At 34.4% G+C, this 22,194-nt stretch overlaps 1 protein-coding gene across 5 annotated transcripts in view; it reads left to right on the top strand.

The window, feature by feature from the left end:
• Positions 1-22,194, top strand: part of SYT1 (synaptotagmin 1) — a 522,143-nt gene that overhangs the window by 168,168 nt on the left and 331,781 nt on the right. For all 5 annotated transcript variants that reach the window (XM_025881317.2, XM_025881316.2, XM_073900613.1 and 2 more), the window contains one exon: positions 19,960-20,009. The gene's annotated coding sequence lies outside the window, so the exon portion shown is untranslated. The remainder of the gene's footprint in view (positions 1-19,959; positions 20,010-22,194) is intronic.

Below are 22,194 nucleotides of genomic sequence, written 5' to 3'. Positions count from 1 at the left end.
CTCAGATCATGATCTTGGGTCGTGAACTGGAGCCTGAGTCAAACCCCATATCGAGCCCCATGGGAAGCCCCACCTCAAGCCCCTCGGTGAGCTCTACACTCAGCAGGGAGTCTGCTGGAGATTCTCTCCCTCTCCCTCTGTCTCTCAAATAATAAGTCCATCTTTTAAAATAATCAATTAATTATGAATGCCAGTGATTTTGCAGAAGGAAAAGAGAGAGGAAATTTACCAAGTATGAGTGATTTGTGCAAAATTATTGGGAGAAGTTTTATGTGTTATTTCATTTGAATTATTGGTGGAAGGGCATTATCTCAAATTTTTTTAATGATATACTGAGTCTCTTACAGGGTAAATTCAGCTGAGGCCTTAAAACCATTTAGAGGCAAACCTGGGATTCAAACTCAGGATTGTCAGTCCTAAACAAATACTTGATCTTATAGATTAGTGGTTCTCGAAGTGTAGTCTGAGGACTCTGTGGGCCCAAAGACCATTTCAGGAAGTCTATGAGAGCAAAACTATTTTCCTAATATCTTCTTAAATCTCATTATCTAACAGTTTCGCAAGGGAGTTTTCCAGAGGTTACAAGATATATTATAACACAACAAATTGACTAAAGAAGGAGACATGAGAGTCCAGCTATCTTGTATGAAATCAGATGTTTCTAAAGATCTGCAAATGTGTAAGACAGTGACCCTCTTCCTACTATTTTGTTTTGGGATATAGTTTTTAAAAATGTTAATCACATTAACATGTTATAGATTTATTGTTCATTGTTGTTTTAATACATTAGTAACATTTCACATTTCTTATTTTTAATTTCTAATAGGTTATATATCTGTATATGGAACTTACATGGCAAAAGTTATCTTAGAATTCTCAATTTTTAAGAGCATAAAGGAGTTCTAAGACCACAACATTTTAGAACCACCATGCTAAATGATGCTTCTTCATGGAGTAAAATTGGAAGCTACAATATACAGCAAAACAGCCCAGGACCTATCTTTCTAAAATAAGAAAATCTATGTGTACATCAACCTTAGTACTAGAAATGACTTTTAGATAAACCTTGCTGCCATGTCATTTTTAAATGTAACTTATCCGAGAGAGAAATCCCTAATTAGTTCTTTTCTTGGAGGTCACGAGTTATGAATTATCACTCTAACCAGGAATTTAAATCCAAGTTTTGACTTAGTTTCATCAAGGGCCTCAAAGGCCAAGAAGGAAATGATGGGTGATTAAAACCTGCACATTCCAAAGTCAGAGGCTAGAATCTATATAGAACTTTTAAAGGTAATTTTTATTTATTTTTTTTAAATTTTATTTATTTATTCATGAGAGACAGGGAGAGAGAGAGAGAGAAGCAGAGGGAGAAGCAGGCTCCCAAGGAGCAGGGAGCAAGGCAATTTTTAAAGTTGGTTTGACAACCTCTCTCCTACCTAGATGACATAAAAGGGTAGAAGTAAGAGAAGCCAAGTTGTTGGAAACTGAAGAATTTCTTTAAACAAACTTCCCAGTATGCTTGGAGTCTTTATAGAGGAGAGATGAAGAAAGCATCCCTCTCCCACAAGAACTGGAGAATGGCACATTAGGGAGGCCATCTGGGAATCTTTGTCTACAACATATGGAGTCTGTGGGGCCCCACAGCTGATGACTGACCTGAGCAGGAAAAGCCAAAAAGCAGGATTTTATGACTGGCTCAGCCCTCAAATGGAGGAGCTTGAAAAAGAGCCTTCATGGGAGCAGTCTAGACCCACAGAGGTTGACAGGGCCAAGTACGGTGAGCGCTTCCTCTGGGACCAAATATTAATGAAACAGCCTTGAGTAGTCATTGTTAGTAACTTCTAAAACTTTTATGATTATATTTTATTATTCATAATAGTTTATTATCACCTAATTATATTATTTCAGTCCTACAGAAAAGTTACAATAGTGTGAAAAACTCCCACTCTGCCAAGATTCTGCAATAGTTTATATTAAGTTGTGCCATTTGCTTTATCATTCCCTTTCTCTTTCTCTATCAATCTCTCTCTCCATACACATGCATACACAGAGTTGTTGTTTTTCTTTTTTAAACCATTTGCATGTAGGTTGAAGACATCAGGCCTCTTTACCCTTAAATACTTATGTGTATTTCCTAAGAATAAGCACATTTTCTTATATGTCCACAGTACTGGAAATTCAATATCAGCAAATTTCTCATTGATACCATAGTATTACCTAATCTATACCTACAATTGTTTCAAATGTTCCCAAGAAGACTGCCTAGAAGGGCAGCCTGACCCCACATAAGGGAAGAACTGATGATTTCCCAAAGATGGAGAGAGGAAGTATGAAGGACAAACAGATTAATATTCATAGGTCTCTAACCCAGGCTTGAGTGACTAGCAAGGATTCTAGGAAATAGGGGTTGGTGATAGAAAGAACTCATTCACTGAAGAACAATTCAAGGGCTTATTTTCTGGGAAAGAGATTTCAAAGAGGCAACTAGCCAACAAATAGCAAGGCAAATGCAAGGATGGATGGGAGAGCCCTTACCCCAGATCCCAGGCTCCTGCTTATGCCTTCTGCCTAAACATCAGCATCAACTGCAGAACCCAGGGCTGTGCCATTTCAGCAAGTAGAGATCATTCATACTCAGCAGCCAGGGTAAGATGCTGTATCATCATCCAAAGCCAGAATTTTGCTCTACCTGTACCATCTCTACCGTTCTAGACCTGCAGAGGCATTTATTCATTTAATAATCAAATAGTAACTGCATGTCTACATTGTAATGTCCTGGACAAGGAACAAATTTCTGAACATTATCTTCAATATTCATTCACTCATTTATTAATGTACTCACTCAACAAATATTTACTGAGAAGTATAATATACCATACTTTCTAGGTGCTAAGAAAACATTATTTAACTAAAATGGGCAAGATCCCTGTTCTGCAAGTTACTTTCTAGGGTGCAGTCTGTTGTTCTTGTTGGACTTGAACTATTGTCTCTGCAAGGGGATGCTGCAGTGATGTTTTGTTATGTTGCATGCTATAGTTTTTATGCTATGGTGATTTAGGAAAGGATTTGGATCAGAGAATGAAGCAAACAGAGAATTTAGTCCAGCTTTGTTCCCCTGTGATGATGTATTGCCTTCTTGAAGTCCTGCTTGTTAGCTACATATTTTATTTAGTAATATCTCCAAGATAGTAGGCACTTAATCCTGCATTTATTCTGACCTTTTGACAGTCAATTGCAAGGCAGAGCACACTTACTTAAAATATGCTTATAAAATAGTTCCTTAGGCATGCAGAATTCATATTCAAAAGCTAAAACCCACATGTGTATACACTAATTAATTTCTGTGAATACCAAGTATGAGTGTTGATTTTCTATCCAAAGTTCTATGTATGGTTTTACCATTTAGGCAGTTCCGATTTGTCTGGAAGTATTTTGACATGATACATGTATTAAACACTCAGGTCTGAATTCAGAAGAATTTTCCTCTGGAGGCCAAAAAAAAAAAAAAGATCTGAGCCATCATTACTTTTACTTCAATGGGAATCATGAGTCTCATCAGCATGATTCCACTTTCTCTAAGTTGACTTTAAAAATTCTTAAACTCAAAGTCAAAATATAATGATATTTGTTTGTTAAACTTTATAAAAGCACTGAGAAACCTGGAAATGATGCTTAAATTGTATTGAATCTTAGAGTTTCTAAAAGCCATTTTCAAAATCATTAGAAACTAAGTTTAATAGCTTGCTCTGGGAACGTCATTTGGAATTCACAAATCTAGAGAGAAAAATCAGAGTTATACTTTGTGTCAGACTTCTGGTTATTATTTTATAGAATAAAATTGTAATTTGATTTCTTAGTCATAAATATATATACACACATATGCACACACATTCACATACAACACACACATGTATCATGTATAAGTGCATTAATTATATAGGTATGCGTATATGTATTACATACATGCATATGCTGGATTTTATTCTTCAGTGTATACATATGGTGTGTGTGTGTGTGTGTGTGTGTGTGAGAGAGAGAGAGAGAGAGAGAGAGAGAGAGATAGCTTTTAAGTGGTAAAAAGTGATAAAAAGGGGCACCTGGATGGCTCAGATGGTTGGACATCTGCCTTTGGCTTGGGTCATGATCCCAGGGTCCTGGGATTGAGCCCCATGTCAGGCTCCAAGCTCCACAGGGAGTCTGCTTCTCCCTCTCTCCCTGCCTCTCCCTCTGCTTGTGCTCTCTCTCTCTCTCTCTCTCTCTCTCTTTCAAATGAATAAAATCTTTTTTTAAAAAAAGTGAGAAAAAAACTGAACATAGAGCTTTTTTTTTTTAATACTACATACTACCTGTATAAGTAACTTTTTGAGAAGTTTGGTAATACAGATGCACACATACATTGTTGAAAATTTTATTTTGATTTTGCTAAAGAGAAGTCACTTCTGTCTATAAATGAGGGCGCATCTGCTTCAAAATGAATCTTCTTCCTCGGTCTAATTATGAAATACCTAAGTAGATATTTGAAAAGACCCTTGAAATTTAAATGCATTTAGCATAATATAGTAAAGAACTGTATCTTAAAGCTTGATTTATTTTATGCATCATTTATTTTAGTTTCTCATAATTTTTAAGGAACTATTACTTTTAACGTGTTTAGAATCATTTTCTCTTCTAACAGACTGACTAGAGCAGCTTATCCTTCTGTTTGAACACTTTCAAGAAAGAAGGAAGCTATTAACCCACTGAGAATAGGAATTAGATCTGTTCCATAAACATATTCTGAGTACACAGAGTTATTAGCGTTTCCTGATCAACGGAACTAGCGTCCTAGTTATAGAAATGAGGAACTGAAGACTCAAAGAAGTAATTGCATTTTGTTGATGTTTCATGTATTTATCTATTGCTCACTGGAAAAAAAATTGCCCATTCTCATCCAGGTAGTGGGCTTTTATCTGATAAGAAAATGCCATTCTTCAACTAAAAAACAAAAACAAAAACCAAGCCTTATAAAATAAAACACTTGGAATCACTTGATTTTCCTGTTTGTTTTTAGCCGTTAAAATGTATTTAAAACTCTGAAAATCCACACAGCATTAGATAGTGATGTGTTCCTTTTATACCTTTTAATAAACCCTTTAAAATTATTTACATGGCAATCTAACCTTAATGTTTGGAAAATGCTTTACTGCATTAAAGCAACTTATGTCCTTACTATTCTGCTCTATCTTGAACATAAGCAGCTTGCCCCCACCTGAGGGCATTGTGCTCTCCTCCTGCAAGGTTATTTCCTGGATCCTTACACAGCTGTTTTTCTCACTTTACTCTGGTCTCTGATCAATCTCTCTCCAGAGCTGACTTTCCTGACCACCCTACCTAAAATAGCATCTTCTGTCGAGCTTCCTGCTAATTCTTTTAAGCCTTACCTGCCTATATTTTTCCTTATAACCATTGTTATGACCTGGAGTTAAGTTGATTCACTTTCTCACCGATTACATGAGAATAGGGAATTTGTGTGCTATAATATTCACCTCTCTGAACAGTGCCTATTTTATCAGAGGTGCTCAAAAAAATAAAAAAGGTGTGTGTATGTATCAAACCTCTGTTGAATGAATGTAGAAGGAAAGTTGAAAACCAAAAGATCTGGGCAAGTAACAACCACATACACTTGAAGCCAATTTATGATTAAATAATATCACACCCAAAATGTCTGAAAAAATGGATTCCTTTTTGCTCAGAAGTAGTAAACACACTATGCTGTAGATGTTTTTAACTTGAAACAACAGAAATGAGTTATTTTAAGACATTTAAATAAGCTTTATTAAGATAAATTCTATTGCAACAGTTAAAGGTATACCATCACACGAATTATTTTGAATTTGATTTAAATAAATAAAGGCATGTTTAATCATGAATTTGCATCAACCATTGGCCAAGTGTTAATGTTCAGTTGCCTGTCTGTGGATGGATAGATCTCCTAATAAAATCCCAGGCATTTGAGGTTGTCCATTTCTTTCTGTAGGCATAGTATGAACTGAAAAAGATTTCATTAGGATAAAGGAGCAAAAGAAGCATACTGAATATCACCAAATCTATAAGATGAGAATATTATTTGCTTGTTCAAGGAATATTGTAGAAATATATGGTTACTTTTATCATCTCAAGTTATCTCCATAAAAACATGTGTTAGAAAACTTCAGGAAAATAATGCAGTTTTTGACAAGCCACTTCAAATTTCCTTCCTGTGGAGTTATTTGTGTTCTACTTTTCAAAACTTATCAGATATCTCTTTACTTCAATAGAAAAATACACTTTTAAACATTATCTTCTCATATTCTTCTACTGAAATTTTAAGTGTAAATGTGGTAATGTGATGCATGTTCCTGGCCAGCCTAATGCTTTAGAGTTTCCAAATGCAAAAACATGAAGATAAACTAGCAGGGATAGAGCTAATTGCTATTCTTTTTTTTCTCCAGAGAGAAAATTAGAGCATACTTGTTCATTGCAGAGATTGTAAGCACCATGAGAGTAAGATCCATGTGTATACTGTGACCTTTTGTATCCACAGCATGTTAGAACCATGTCTGTCACATGATAACCAGATTTAAAAAAAAAAAGAGTCTGTATCAATGACCTGCCCCCCAAAAAGAAGTATAAACCACTGTTCGCCATTTAGTTAGAACTGATAAATGGTTAGTAATACAGTCTTATTTTTGGTCTAAAATGTGCCTGTTTTAGGGGCACCTGGGTGGATCAGATGTTGAACATCTGCCTTCGGCTCGGGTCATGATCCCAGGGTCCTGGGATCAAGCCTCGCATTGGGCTTCTTGCTCAGCAGGGAGCCTGCTTCTCCCTCTCCTGCTCCCTCGGCTTGTGCTCTCTCTGTCAAATAAATAAATAAAATCTTTTAAAAATATAAAATAAAATGTGCCTGTTTTTCTTAACATGGTATTACAAAGCAATGAAATATATCAGCATGATATTTGTGTAATTGAATGAAGATTTTATGCTTTTCCTTAAGGAAAAACTATACTCTACCACTGACCTCTCAAGAGCAACAGAGTAGTTAGAATGGGAATTAGAAATAGAAAATATATGTAGGTGTTCCTTCCTTTCAGCATGGAATAATGTTACAGATTTTCTAAAAGCGTTATTTCAAAGGAGTCTTTTATGTTAACAATAGTCACAAATATTTCTTCTTCCTATATTCCATGGTTGGAATATTATTCTCTTATTCAGGAAGCTGTACATTGCAGAGATATTTGGCTTTTGATGTCCTACATGGTAGCAAGATACTTTCTCATCCCTAGGTAATTTCTACTAATGCAGATCTCAGTTATGCTTTCCAACTTTCCAATATTTCGCCCTTGTGTGTTATGGGTAGTGTAGATTGCTTTTGTTTTATAGCCTTTGTTAATGCATTTGCAGACTGCATTGAAAGAGCCTGAGGAAATTACTCCATACATCAGCATCAACAGTGCAAATTTTTTTTAATCTACGTACTTTGCTAGTACACTACATGGTACAAGCCAGAAAAGAAAAAAAAAAAAATAGGTGACTAACATTGGTTTTGGAAGGTTGTAGGGCTAGAGCAAATATATTTTTGAATGCTTCTCAAAACTGAGCAACAGAAAAAGTAAATAAAATAGAAGATGAAACCAACACAAACTCTCCCCGCTTCCAACTCTCCAGATTCAGAAACATTTGCAACTTCTGAGTTGGTGATTAATTTAGCATCACTTTTGAAATTAGTGAAGTTAAAATATTTTCTATGCATGTAATGCTATTGTCTAGGTAACAAAGCTTGAAGGAAATTTCCTTTATATAAATATCTTAAGTGTGAACACAGGAGGTTACATGGTAATTGCAAGTTAGTTAATTGATTATAGGCTGTAACAAATGTTCCTTTAAGAAGTTGTATGATAACATTTCGCAAGTAAAATTTTATAGCCAACTAGCCAACTAAGTTATCAAGATAAGGCTCTTCTTTCTTACTCAACCATGTATACAGCAGTTACCTTAACTAAATGTTACACTATTTCTAACCACAGCACAGTATAAATTCTAATACACTTAAGTGCCCTGGTGTTTAATTTTTACATCAGACTCGCTTCACTGTCTATGCTTCATTTTCTTTTTCCTTCTTGGGTACGGATTATCAATGCCATATAGAACAAACTATAGGAAATGTTATGACTTCAAATCAGGCAATGTCTTTATCCTCAATGTGTCATCAATTTCAGTGTTAAGAACACTTTCATGAAAGAAACAAAATTGTTATGCTTTATATACTTCATAACACACTTTCTGAAGTTTACCTTACTATATTTTGCTATATTTTATTCAAATATTTTTGTAGTACAAATTTAAATAAAATATGACTAATCAAAAGAATATGACCAAATTGCTTTGCTATATTGATCTGAGAAACTCAACTGATCTCTTGAGAAACCTGCATTTGCTCCTTGTCACCCTCTGCAATCTCATTCTAAGATTGTCTGCAGTATGGCCCGATCTACTTTTCTCGCCTCATTTCTCTCTCCTTCCATAGTTGGCTTATTCTCCTGCCATACTAACTTACTGCCATGAACCCAAAAATGCCTAGTGCTTTTTCCCCTCCATAAATTTGTTCCTCCATAACTGGTTCCTCCAACTGAGACACGTCTTCATATCAAAACTCATGCAAAGAATGATCATCCTACAAATGCATATGTTATTAGGGCTTTTGCTACTCTGTGGGCTTTAGTTTGTATACATGGAGAACTCATCATAGTCTTCCTTGTTTATAAGTTAAGAGTGGATTCAATTGTCCCTTCTCCACCATATCTTCTGGATTAAAAATTATTGAGAGCAAATATTCCTTGAGATTTCTTTTTTTTTAATGTGGAACTATGTTTGGCAAGTAGTTTTCCCAAAGCATTCCATCAGTAAAATATACTGAATATATATTAGGAAGGAATTGCATCAATTGCTTTGGTGAGGACTTCACAGAATTTAAAAAAAAATAGTTGTTTAAACAGTTTTATGTTTAAATTAAGTGAGGTGATGTGATATTGTCAGGTCTACTTTGTCTTAGAAGTACAAGCACCTATATTTTCTTTAAATAATGACTAGATTTAGAGGATGCAGGTTGAGTTTCCTCAGGTATATATTGTCTCCAGTACGGTTACCTCAGTTCTTATCTCTAATGCACACTTATCTCCATAACTACCATCTATCCATCTATTTATCTATCCATCTACCTATCAAATATATGCAATATATGTATTCAATCTGAAAGTCTACATGGTGTGTGCATGCATGTGTATATATTCTGTATGTATACATACAGACACCAGAAAGAATAAAACATGCACAGTTAAGTACAGAATAAACACCTAAAATTTAAGGATTTATTTACCTAAACTCTACTGGAATCAGTTTCCTCAATAAAATGGGGATTAATTGAAATAATCATCAAAATAGCATCATTTGTGATGAAATTAACTAACGCCACAATTATTTCATTCCTCCCACATTAAAAGTGTATTTTAAGAAGTCAATAAAAACAGTTTCCTTATTTAAAATAGTATGTAATTTTTTATTATGTACCTCTTGCAAATACTTCTGATCAATTTTAAATAATGTAAAATTTAAGATTTTAGTAGATTATGCCTGATGTGTTGATTGGGTCTTCCATGTTAATTTATTTTCATGGCCTTTGCCTCTTATTAATAAAGCAGCATGAAAACTATGATATAGAAACTAACTCTTAGGATCATGAGTAATCTGTTATAACTTAACAGAAAATTCAGGAGAATTTTTTTATTTTTGGCTTGAATATCCCTGATTCACCAAGTCAATCAGCTCTTACTCCCTGTTAAGATAACAATCCTTGTTAGACCCCTCTCATGCAACTTCCATACTAAACACATCACACAATTAACTCCGCCTTTTTTTCATAGACCCTAAAAGAAAAGCAAATGGGTGCCTAATGGGAAAGAGGCTAAGGTTTGAGGGATAGCAGTTATCTACCTGGGAGAGAGAAAAAGTAATGGCATAGAATAAGACATAATATTCTGCAGTCAGGCCTTTCTGACAGGGGAAAGGTCTAGAGTATATGCCCCTACATGGCAAAGTGTCTCCTTACCCCTTTTCCTTTCTACCGAGGATCACAAAATTAATTTAATTATGTAAGCTTCATGTAAGGCCTTATGAAAATAGATCTAAATAAATGTCATAGGAGGTAATTAAAAACATTTTCATGTTTTTATATCACAAAATAGCTATATAATAGCTAAACACTCGGTAGACATCAAGTAACTGTTTCACCTGCATAGAAAAACCAAGAGCAGAGCTGGCATTAAATCTATCTACAAGTAACTGTAGCTCCACGATTCAACTACACCACCAAATTGGCAAAGTAGTATAGTAGTGAGAGGATGCTGTGCAGAGAAAGGAGACTGATTTGGGTTCTCCAAGAGTTCAGTTCAACAGACATTTATTTAGAATCCCATATATGCCAGGAAATGTACTAAGTACTCTGAACTGAAGACTGGAGAACTTCCACTGATGTGGAGTTTACAACAAAACAAACTGCAACGTGATAGAGTTTGAGTTGGATAGAGTTATAAATTGGGATTTTACAGACAGGGACCTTTCTTCTACTTCTTTCTATTCCACACAACTCCTAGAATAGTACTATAGATATTCAATATTTGTTGAATTTTGCCTGATTATAGAGATGAAACTGTGGCTTTACTTGGGTCCACCTACAGTATATTGACAATAAGACTGTGATTGGCATTCAACTAGTAAAAGGTATGTGCTTCCCACTGACCTCTACCAACCAAGTTTACTGTTCTTAATATAATTAGCATTCAAATGCTTTCACTATATTGATATTTTAGTTCATGATTGTTAGTAAAATTAGAAATCCAAATGTGGTAGATACCACAATAGACTATATTAAAGTCTGTTAAGGTGAATTATTGTATGATTATTTCCTGATTCTCCCTATATCAAGGATATGAAAATGATTATAATAAAATCAGTTTCTTTTCAAAAATGACAGGATCTTAAACTATAACTAAAGAGGAAATTACAATGCTAGGGGCTTCTATGGCAAATACCACAACGACCGCACTGAGAAATACAGTAAAATTCACTTGCTATTGTATGTAATGCCAAATGAATTTAGAATTTCAAATTGAAGGTGGGTTTCTTCAGTTGCATTTCCTATCAGAGGGTCCAAAACTGACAATTTTAATACCTGCCTGGAGTCCTCCAAGGAAATTTGCCTAAGGAATTAGTTCTAAGAAATTAATCTTGATCATATTCTTTTTGTCAGAAAACTAGTTGCTATTCACATTAGACAAACGAAGGATCAAAGAGTAAAAGCTAAGAAAACAACTCACCCATGTTTTGCCTCACTTGTTCTGCTGTTATTCTATTCATTATAACATTTCATGGATGACATAAGAATCTTTTCAAACCCAGGTAAAATAGTATCACTTTTTAAATGAAATTTTATTGAACTGCCACCTAAATATCTAATGCTAATTGCTTTCTCTAATGAAAAGTGTAGTAGGACTTAACTATACATTCCCCTTGTAATTTGATGGCTAGTCTCCACTTTTTCCTCACATATATTTATTTTTTAAACATCTTTTGAATTCTCTATATAAATCATTAATTTATGATTTTTATAAGATTGTATTTTTGGTCATTTTAGGAAATAATACTTTTATCAGAATTAGATGGTTGGTTCTTTCTTATGGAAATATCTTTCTTAGGATCCATCCTCTTTGGTCTTTTCTATTTATCAGTTTGGCTTTATCCACTGATGGGGGACTCTAGAGTCTAATATTCTAAAACAATCACTTCATATTCTCTTTCAGAATTGAAATCCCATTCTATTCTTTGAACTTCTTACCATGTACAGCTCCTACCCATCTAAGAACTAACTTATAAAATGTTTTACCCAAAGTTTATTGTTGTTGTAGTTTTAATTTCTAGAGCTTTTAAAATTCAAGTGCTGTTCTTTTTTTTAAAGATTTTATTTATTTATTAGAGAGAGAGAGCATACAAGCAGGGGACGGGGAGAAGCAGGCTCCCCAACGAGCAAGGAGCCCGTTGTGGGACTCGATCCCAGGACCCTGGAATCATGACCTGAGCCAAAGGCAGACACTTAACTGACTGAGCCACCCAGGTGCCCCACAGATGCTGTTCATATAAAGAGTTGAGAGTACAGTTATTTGCGTTATCATTGGCTTTTGGGTTCTCAAGTCATCACATATCTTTTAGCCATCCCTGTGGTTTTTAGCTCTTAACTTGGACATTCACTCAAATTTTGTACGCTCTAATTAAGAGAAGATGTATCTCCAGGCTTCTATGACCTCACAGTTTTATTTCCTGCCTAGTATAATTTTATGTGAATTGTGTAGATATTTAGAGTTAAAAATTATAAGACAAATGTTTTCTGCCTCTTATAAACGTATCCTGGAGGTAATCTTATAATATTAAATCCTCATATGTAGATGAAACTGTTAGGTTAATTTGGGATTCTTTTGTTTAATGTAGGAATAATAATATTCAGGCAAAAGTTCCAGAGGTACTGATTAATTTTTAAAAGGTTACATGTTGAACATTATTTGAAAAAGCTTCTATTTTTAAGGCTTCTTTTTCCTCCAAGATTAGATATATTCAATTACTTTTTTTTTGTAAAGATTTTTTTTAAGATTTTGTTTATTCGAGAGAGAGGGAGAGAGAGCAAGAGAAAGCATGAGTGGGGTGGGGGGGTAGAGGGAGAAGCAGACTCCCTGATGAGCAGGAAGCCTCACCCAGCAAGCACGAGGGCAGGGGAGGGGCAGAGGGAGAGGAAGAAAGCAGACTTCCTGCTGAGCAGGGAACCGGAAGTGGGGCTTAATCCCAGGACCCTGGAATCATGACCTGAGCCCAAGGCAGATGTTTAACTGACTGAGCCACCTAGGTACCCCTCAATTACTTTTTGTAACCAAAGACACCTCAGTAAATTGGCTAATCTAATCACTTCCTTATGGTAAGTATTGAGTTATCCCATTTTACAGCTGAAGCAATTAAGATTACTTATTTGAATTGCTTCAGGGGATACACATTTAATAAGTGTTAGTGAAATAGCTAGAAAATAGATTTTCTACCTTGTCAAAATCCATTCCAACACTACAGAGACTTTGTTGCTAAGGAGAAAATAGGATTTAGGTATAGACAGGGCTAAATCTAGCTAGACCCTGGCTCCACCACTTACTAACTCCAAAAAAGTTTTAACAACTTCATCACCACATCCTTATAAATCTAAATGTGATAAATATATGAAATCTGCTAAATGCAGCTTATTAAATAGCAGTTATAATTATTTTTTAAATCATGCTGCTTCTCCAGAAATAGGCATATAACTTCCCACAAAAACTATCTGAAGAGGGCAGTTTTCATGTGAATGTCAAGGTCCAGGATATCTATGAACCAATGTGTATTGTTTTTATTTGTACACTCTACATTTACCAACTAGAAAGAGGTAAAGATGATGTCTTGAGAACAAGTTTAACATAAGAAATTGCTTATTTTATTTTTTATCTCCATGATTGTTCCCTACATGGATATTAAATAGAGAAGACCGGGGACAACTCCTTAGTTGTGGTTTTGTCATGGTTGGCCTTGAACTTCCAGCTTGGTACCTTCCCATGATGCTGAGCTAAACTCAGAACACAGCACAGCAGCTGAGTTCTCAGCATAGAACTGAAGACACTCAGCTGAGGCACTCAGCACAGAACTATAATAATTTCACACCATATCCCAACATCCCACTTATTTGTTCCATGGCACTTTGCTGGGTTTGAATTTGCATCAAACCAAGGTTTAAATAAATCAGATTTTCTCCTTTAGCCTTAAATATGTATATGGAATTGCTGCTACACTCTCCCCACCCAACCTCAAAAACTGGGAAATGTGACTCAACTTACTTTAATTTCTTGTCACTTCACCAACACCCTCTGTCCCAGTAAGAAATATGCAGTTTTTATAGCTACATTGGAGCCCTTTGTAAAGATATTTAGTTGGCTTCTGCTTTTTGTAAAACCAGCAATTATGTATCTACTTTATCTAAATATTCACAGTCTCCAATTATTGGAGTCCTAGAATTGGTATAGAAATCAAAACTCTCTGAAAATTGTCTGGTTCTTTTATGTTCTCTCTCGGACCTTCCTCCTCTTTTCTACCCCATCCCTCCCACAGAGACACTAGTTTTGCCATCACTGACGCCAGCTTTCTTATAGGGGTATTGCAATCAGTGATCTTAATTTGAAACAGAATTATAAGAAATATTCTGCTCTGGACTGACAAAGCTGAGAAAGTGGTACCTGCTCAGCTCTTCTGTGGATCAGACTCAAATGACAAGTTTATTTCAGGTCATAGCTTCCCATGCCCTTAAGGCTATTCAACCAGACCTTTCTATTTAAAGAATGGTGTACCTTTCATCCCCATGATAGGTCTTTAGCACCTCTTCCCAAAAATGCCTAGGGAAATAGGGGCTGATGAGAAGAAAACAAGGTTGGGGCTTCACAGAAGTCCCAGGATCACCAACCATGCTTGATGTCTAAGAAGTCATTTTTGGTAGCTGCCAATCAGCATTCCAGTTCATGTTCTGACCTCAAAGTGTATCATGCCCATCTCCATCCACTGACAAGTGTTTACTGAGCACCTAACTCATTTTAGGGAGCACCTTATTTTAGGGAAACACAAGGGCAAAGCCCATGGCCACCTCCAGATGTCAATTCAAAATCAACATAGATGGAACTGAGGAAAATAATGAGATCACATAGAAGTGAAAGCTAAATTATGTCTTATAGAATGTAATGCTCAGCAAGCTTGTAGAAAGGAAAATGCATGAGGAAACCGATGTTAATTTATCGAAGGCTTCATGGAGGTATAAGCAATTGTGCCTGGTGGATCTTGAATTAAATGGCTCTTCATGGAATTAAATATAGATCCTAAGAGTTACTTCAGCTTTCTTTTCTCTAAGATGGGCAGTCCTAATTCTATGACCTTGTGGTAAAGATCATGTATATAAACTTCTGCCATTTATGGCTTCTTTTGAACACTCTCCACTTCTGTTTACTTGAGGACTCTCAAGGTGGAAGCAAGGAGTGTGTATAGTCACTCTGATAATAAAAAGAACAGATAAAGATCTCTACATCTGCATGGCTGTATCAATAGTACACATAAATGTCACTTCTAACATCAAAACCATAAATCACCTGCGTTCTCTCTTCTATATTAAAGTCTCTTTCAATGGGATTTATTTTCCATTACTTGAATCAATGCATTGCTCTTTCATTCCTCTTCTCTATTTCTGCCCATTTCTCTTCATTTAAAACTCATATAAGGCTATTCTCTTCTACAAAAATGTTCACAGTTGCCCATTTTAATAAACAGAACCATATACAGAAATATTTAGATCTGGAAGGCACCTTGGAGAATCACCTTTTCCCATTGTCTCATTTCACAGCTTATAAAATTAGATTAAGTGATTTGTGTAAAGTCACACATTAGAGGCAGAAGCAGACTAGGAATAAAATACACTAAATTTTGCTTTTGTCAATATATAATTACTCATTCAGCAAACATTTATTCATGTGGCAGGCACTATTCTAGGGGTTGGAAGCCAATAGGGGCCCCCACAGGCATAATTCTGCTCCTCTACACTCCTGATTCTACAGGATTCATTCTCCCTTAGGTGTGCTGTGAGTTTCTGCTATTCCTTTTATTTTAATAGTTTTATTTCTTCATGCTTTGATAGTGTCCTTATCTTTACTCATTCCCAATTAACTTCCCCAAGCTTCTCATTTAATTAATTCCCATCCTCCTTTTCAAGATATGAACTGGCTCTCCTGACTTAGAGCCATTCTGCCTCATTATCAGCCCCCCATTCTCAAATAATTATTTGGAATGTAATGAAAATGTTAAACATGGTTGAACCCAATATGTCATTATTGTAGCTGACTGCCAACAAATGTTTTCACATGTTTCGACTTGTGTAATAAAATATTACAACAGAAAAATGAGTAGACCCTTTATTCCTGTCCACCTTTTCCAATCTGTGTTGGTAAACATTTGCTTCTATCATAATGAGGACTGCCTTGTAAAATTAAACCTCCTAAATGGATGTCAATGGTTAGACACAAAAAAGAAAAAATAGAAACATTCCTTTGTCCTCAATATGGGGCAAAATATTTTGTCCTTCTCACTTTTAAGAAAAGTCCATATTCTGTGTTACTGACTTCCTACCATTCCTACCAGCAGCACCATAGGTACCAATAGTGACTGCATTTATTTATAGAACATTTGTTTACTCTATTGATTGATGTATTACCTTTCTTTTATTGCCTACTACTCTCCATTTTCCAGATAAATGTCACTATCTTTTACAGTTATATGTAGAATGAAATGATCTTCTGCTTTATGAACAAAATAAAACAGCCACAGTTCAGTGAAATATTTTGTAAAGATATTGAAAAATGGCACTTTATTTTTATTTTTTGAGGGTAGTTTTATAATCTCTTTATTGATAATGAACTCTTTCATGAAAACTCTCAAAAAAAGTTGCAAGGATAGTAGAAGTTCTCATATGTCCTTTACCTAGCTAGGTTAACCAGCTGTTAAGATTTTGGTCTGTATCATTTTCTCTGCCAATATTATTATATATATTATATCTAAACTATTATATATGTGTGTATATATACACAATTCATATATTTTTCCTAACGATTTAGGATTAGTTGGAGACCTGGTGTGCCTTATCCCAAGTATTTTAGTGTATATTTCAGTATAATTCCTAAGAACAGGACATTTTTTTACACAGAACAGTTATCAAACACAGACAATATACCACTGATGTAAAACCATTGTCTACTTCATAGCCCACTGTCAAATTTCATCTACTGTCTCAATATTGTTCTTTATAGCTAATCGTTTTTGCTGATTTGTCCAGGATCTAATCTAGAATCATGTGATACATTTAAGTGTCATACAATGCTTTTAGTGTTTAAAATCTTACACTCAGTCACTAATGCCCTGGATAGTGTTTCTTTTTAAAGTAATCTCTGCTTGCTGACTACTATTCCAAGAATAAGAATTTAAGCCAAAAGATGTCTAACAAAATCCCTTAGGATTAATGATATCTGTGTTGAGGAAATGACACATCAAATTTGTAACTATGTTCTAACCACAAGTTTTGGCATTTCAGTAGGAAGAAGCCCAAGAAAAAGAACTGAGTTTATCCATAATTTGCAGTTTTGAGATTGAAAACATGGGATAGGGATTTTGATGCCATCCCAGTCCACCTGGGGCAAAGGGATAATGTTTACAAACGGCCATGTTGCAAGGATTCACAGTGCATACTTTATATCCAACCCTAAATAAATATTTAGGTTAGAGATATGTTAGTAAAAGTTCCATTAAAACCAATATTTTCATCAAAATGAAATATTTGAGATATTTTAAACAAAGTTTGGATATTAACATTAGCATCCTTGAAATAGTCCTTTCACAAAAAATACAGCTGTGCATTTTAAAATATTCATCATTAAAATGAATACAAATAGTGCCCTCCTCCCACAAAGCAAGTCAAGGATTTGCAATATTTATGCCTAAAGCATACAGTGTTTTGCTTAATTCTGTAAATAGAATTATGATTAGGGCCACAAAGTACAGCAGTTTAATTTCTAGCTGTCGTCAAGCAAAAGTAATCCCTAAGTCTCAGTTATTTTCTTTATTCTCCAGGTCAGGTCTGCTTCTAAAACTGGATTAAAAAACATGAAAGTGTCATCAGATTTATTGAGTATGAATGCTCATACTGTTTGTGAAAAATACATAAATCTACCTAAAAAGATTCACATTTTTTGAAGTATCATATAAACACATGAAAGTACCAAGTCTCAATACCAGGAAACTGTCTGAATTAGACCTACTGATACCAATTACGTTATTGAAAAGCCTGAGAGTTGGCGGAAAGTGCAAAATCATCCTGTGCTATTTTCATTTTTTTCTTCTAAAATAGAGATGTTTATACACGCAAGAGAGAGAAATTAGCTACCAGAAAAATACGATGCACATCCTTATTCAGTGCATAGATTGAAAGTAAAATAGTTGTTTGTCCCTTACAGTAGAACAGGCTTGCCCATTCATCCTTGTGATAGATGTGCGTGCATAACCAAAATGAAATCAAATCCCTGCAGATGGCTCGTAAGTCACAAAAATTGTTTAATCCTTTCACTGTATCCCTTTGGGAAGCCAACCCCTTGGTAAGTCTTAATGTACAATAAATACAATGTCAGATAATCTCTTAGTTTTTAGTAGAAAACCTTCATTTATTCCAGCAGGTGCCCTCGCCCCCATTGTTTCTTGTAAAGAGCTCTATGTCACTCTGATTCCTAAGTATGTGCACTCGTAGAATTTTGTTGTAGTTTTTGTTTTAATAAGAAAAGTGTCAGTACATGGGAATTATATATAGAAATCTTATCTAAAATTAATTGTAGCTCAAAGTCGTATTTTAAGAGTCAGCCAGGCAAATCTAAATGCATTTTTACAATGCTCTTTCTAATGGCTTTTACTAGAAAACAGTTGAGTTTCAAGCAGAAATAAAATGAAAGCAGACCTTGGAGGCTTAACCATTGAACAGATGCAGTAAATGCAGCTTTGGAAATACAGCTGTCACTTCAGATCTTTCACGCTGAGTACCTTTATGAGCCAATTGCCAGAGCTGCTAGCGTTATATTTGTGTGGTTCTGCTGAACCTAGACACTGTAAGAACTCTTAAAAACAGAGTAACAGGCCTATTATGAACCTGTTTCTAAATATTTCATTCTTTCTTGGTTTTCATTCTACCTAAATTTTTTGAAGACTAAAACTGATGAGAACTTATATAAAAAGGTACTTGTCTCTAGTACCTTGAAATTTTCATTTGTGAGTTGCTAACTTGTCAAATCAAATCAGAAATTCTTGACATCTTTATTACATTAAAGCAATTCTTGATATTGACTCGGGAAGGATTTCATTTTCTTACTCCCTAAACTAGAAGTTGTACTTTTTTTTTAATGCAGTGATATGAGATTATTTTTCTCTTTACCCCTGATGGGGGATAGATAGATAGATAGATAGATAGATAGATAGATAGATAGATGATAGATAGATAGATAGATATCCACTTGACCCTTGAACAACATGGGTTTGAACTGCAAAGTCTGCTTAAATCTGTGGATACACACACACACACACACACACACACACACACACACACACTACTGTACTGTCGATATATTTTCTTAACATTTTCTTTTCTCTAGCTTACTTTATTCTAAGAATGCAGGATATGATATACAAAATATGTGTTAATCGACTGTTTATGTTATCAGGAAGGCTTCTTGTCAACAGTAGGCTGTTAGTAGTCAAGTTTGGTGGGAGTCAGAAGTTTTACAAGGATTTCTGATTGAAAGGGGGGTCGGTGCCCTTCACCCCTACATTGTTCAAGGGTGAACTATAATCATGTCAATACTAAATATAGCACCAGGCAATTAATTGATTAATAATTATATGATTCTTTTTAATAATGTAATATTCTCTAACAATGTCTACCCAGATTAGTATTATTTCATTTTTCAAGTTGAAAAACTATACTAGAAGGAAGCATAATTAACTTTTCACAAAAATCAGTGCATAAACTACTCACAGAATCTTCATCTCTAGTCCTTCAAACCAACTTTAAAATCCCTATTTATCTATCATATACTATATATGTCAAACATACATGACATTTTATTGTTTTGGATATATATATCTCAAGATTTCTAAGTAGAAATATTACATAATAAAATTAATCAGTTATAATTATGACATTCTGAAATGATACTGAACTATGCAGTCAACTAACCAGTACCTATGTTGTTTTCCTTTTAGAGGAAAAGAATCTGAAAGAAGAAAAATACCCCAGAATTCCTAACAGAACAGTAAGTACTTTCATGATACAATAATATTACTAGGGCTCCTATAAAATGAAGGGATCTTACAAATTTCTTTTACAGAAATATTCACCTTTCTATTTTCTAAGATAAGAGATTAATATAGTAAGCAAAGGGAGCCTTCTAAAACTTAATCCCAATTTACTGCAGTAAACTGAAAATCATTTATCCTATAATCCTCTTAAATAAGAGGCCAAGGTAATCCTTGTGAAACATCTATGTGGCAGAAATGTTTATGTTGATTCCACCATATCTTTTGACTAGCATGATATCATTTTAAATTCTAAAGAAGAAAAAAAAATAGTAAAATTTAATCAGTGTCTCGGGTTCTCTGTGTGTGCTAGAAAATTTATTCATTTTGAAAAAAATTTGAAACAGAATCAAGATGCTTGTTTTGTTTACACTCATTAAATTAGAATTATCAAGAAAAATGGCCAACATCTGTAGGCTTTAAATCTATAGTTTAATCTCATTAGTACATTTCTTTCTAATCTTCTCACAACTTAACTATGACATGTATATCTTTACATAGCTATTAATTGATAGCAATAATTGTTTTCCTAAATGTTTTTGTGAAACAAAGTTAAAATTTTTGATACCATTCCTTATGGTAGAATTGGTAACATTAAAATGATTTCCTAGGTGTGAACAATTATAAATTTTAAATACGTGAATATCAAAAATAATAAGGATGGAAAAGTCCATGTTGATGAACCATGTTATATCACTTTAATGCCGTGGTTGTCTTGAAATGAGTCTGAAAATTCACTTCCAGGTTGAATTTTTGAATGACAGAATCATACATATTTGTTTTACATTCTTTATACAAGAACCAGATAATATTTACCATAGCCCTTCACAATTTCTTAGTCACCTTATAATATCACTGTGAACAGCCATCAATGGCTGTTTTTCTGACCTATCCTTAAGTGATTTTGTCTATTATTCAGGTGTGACTTATATAAGTTGCTTGATTTGAACTGTACTTTTCACAATTATATTAAAACAGGATTTAGCATGGCATCCTTTGGAGAGAATTGATTCAAGTAATGAGGACTTCTGCTCAATTGGAATAATCTTAGAGAAAATAACATATATATTTCCAAGGAAGAAATCATGCATTTTCTTGGTGTGTTTTGTGCTTTGTAGTAGTTTTTCCTTTTAGCCTTTGTCTTTTATTTAACAAGGACATGCTAAATGACTCATAAATAAGGAAAAATGACTAACTCAAGCCCAAATTTAAAAAGTGTAGTTTATGCCTTAATGATTTCATAAAATATTTACAAAGAGAAATACTCTGAATTGAAATGATATTGTCAAAACATTACAAGTGTATTACTATAGGTCTTATCTTCCAAAGAGTTCATGAATTAGGTGTACATAACGTGAAGTATGATATAAAGTGAAGACACTGGATAATACAGTGACTATTTTTCCTTGTCTTTATAGAATATGTGTCTGTGTTGCAAGCTCATGAATAATAAGTTTGTACGATTTGTATTTAAATCAAGCCTTATTAATTAAAAATTTTTAGCATAAGAAAGCCATGCAAACCTATAATTTTGCCTCAAAGCCCATAGCTTAAGGACAATTTGGTAATTGATTAGAATATTACTAATGATCTTTAGAGCACATTGCACTTATATTTCACAAAAGTTTTTGTGCTTAAGAAAAATAAGGAAAGGACCATTGAAAATTGTATTTTAAAATAATAATTTTCCCCTGGATGACTGAACACTCAGTGGTACTTTCAAGTACTCTAAGGGTCAGTTCTCTATAGATAATAATAATAAAAAAGAGGATGCATTAAAAAAAATTCAGATGCTCAGGCATGCTTCTCAGCAACTATTCACATTATCTTAAATCTGCTAAACCTCTTTAAATACTACTGGGAGTTGATGTTTTCACTCAAAGCATGATTATTATTAACAATCTCTCTTTCCTGGCATACCAAATAGAACAAGAAGTTTTCAGAAGTGTCCTAAGAGAAAGCAGATTTTAACTAGGAAAGTGTTTTGTGATTCATTAGCAAATAAATATGATTTGCAAATGCCCCTCAGAACTTTCAATTAGTCAAACCATTCTCTCTTCGAAGTAACGAGTTCTTATAATCAAAAAGTATAAGGGTGTGTGTGTGTGTGTGTGTGTGTGTGTGTGTGTGTGTGTGTGTGTG

The sequence above is a fragment of the Callorhinus ursinus genome, unplaced genomic scaffold, assembly GCF_003265705.2.
Source record: "Callorhinus ursinus isolate GAN/ISIS: 27379988/994484 unplaced genomic scaffold, GSC_fseal_2.0 scaffold14, whole genome shotgun sequence".
NCBI classification, from domain to species: domain Eukaryota; kingdom Metazoa; phylum Chordata; class Mammalia; order Carnivora; family Otariidae; genus Callorhinus; species Callorhinus ursinus.
This window is presented reverse-complemented; position numbering and strand designations above follow the sequence as displayed.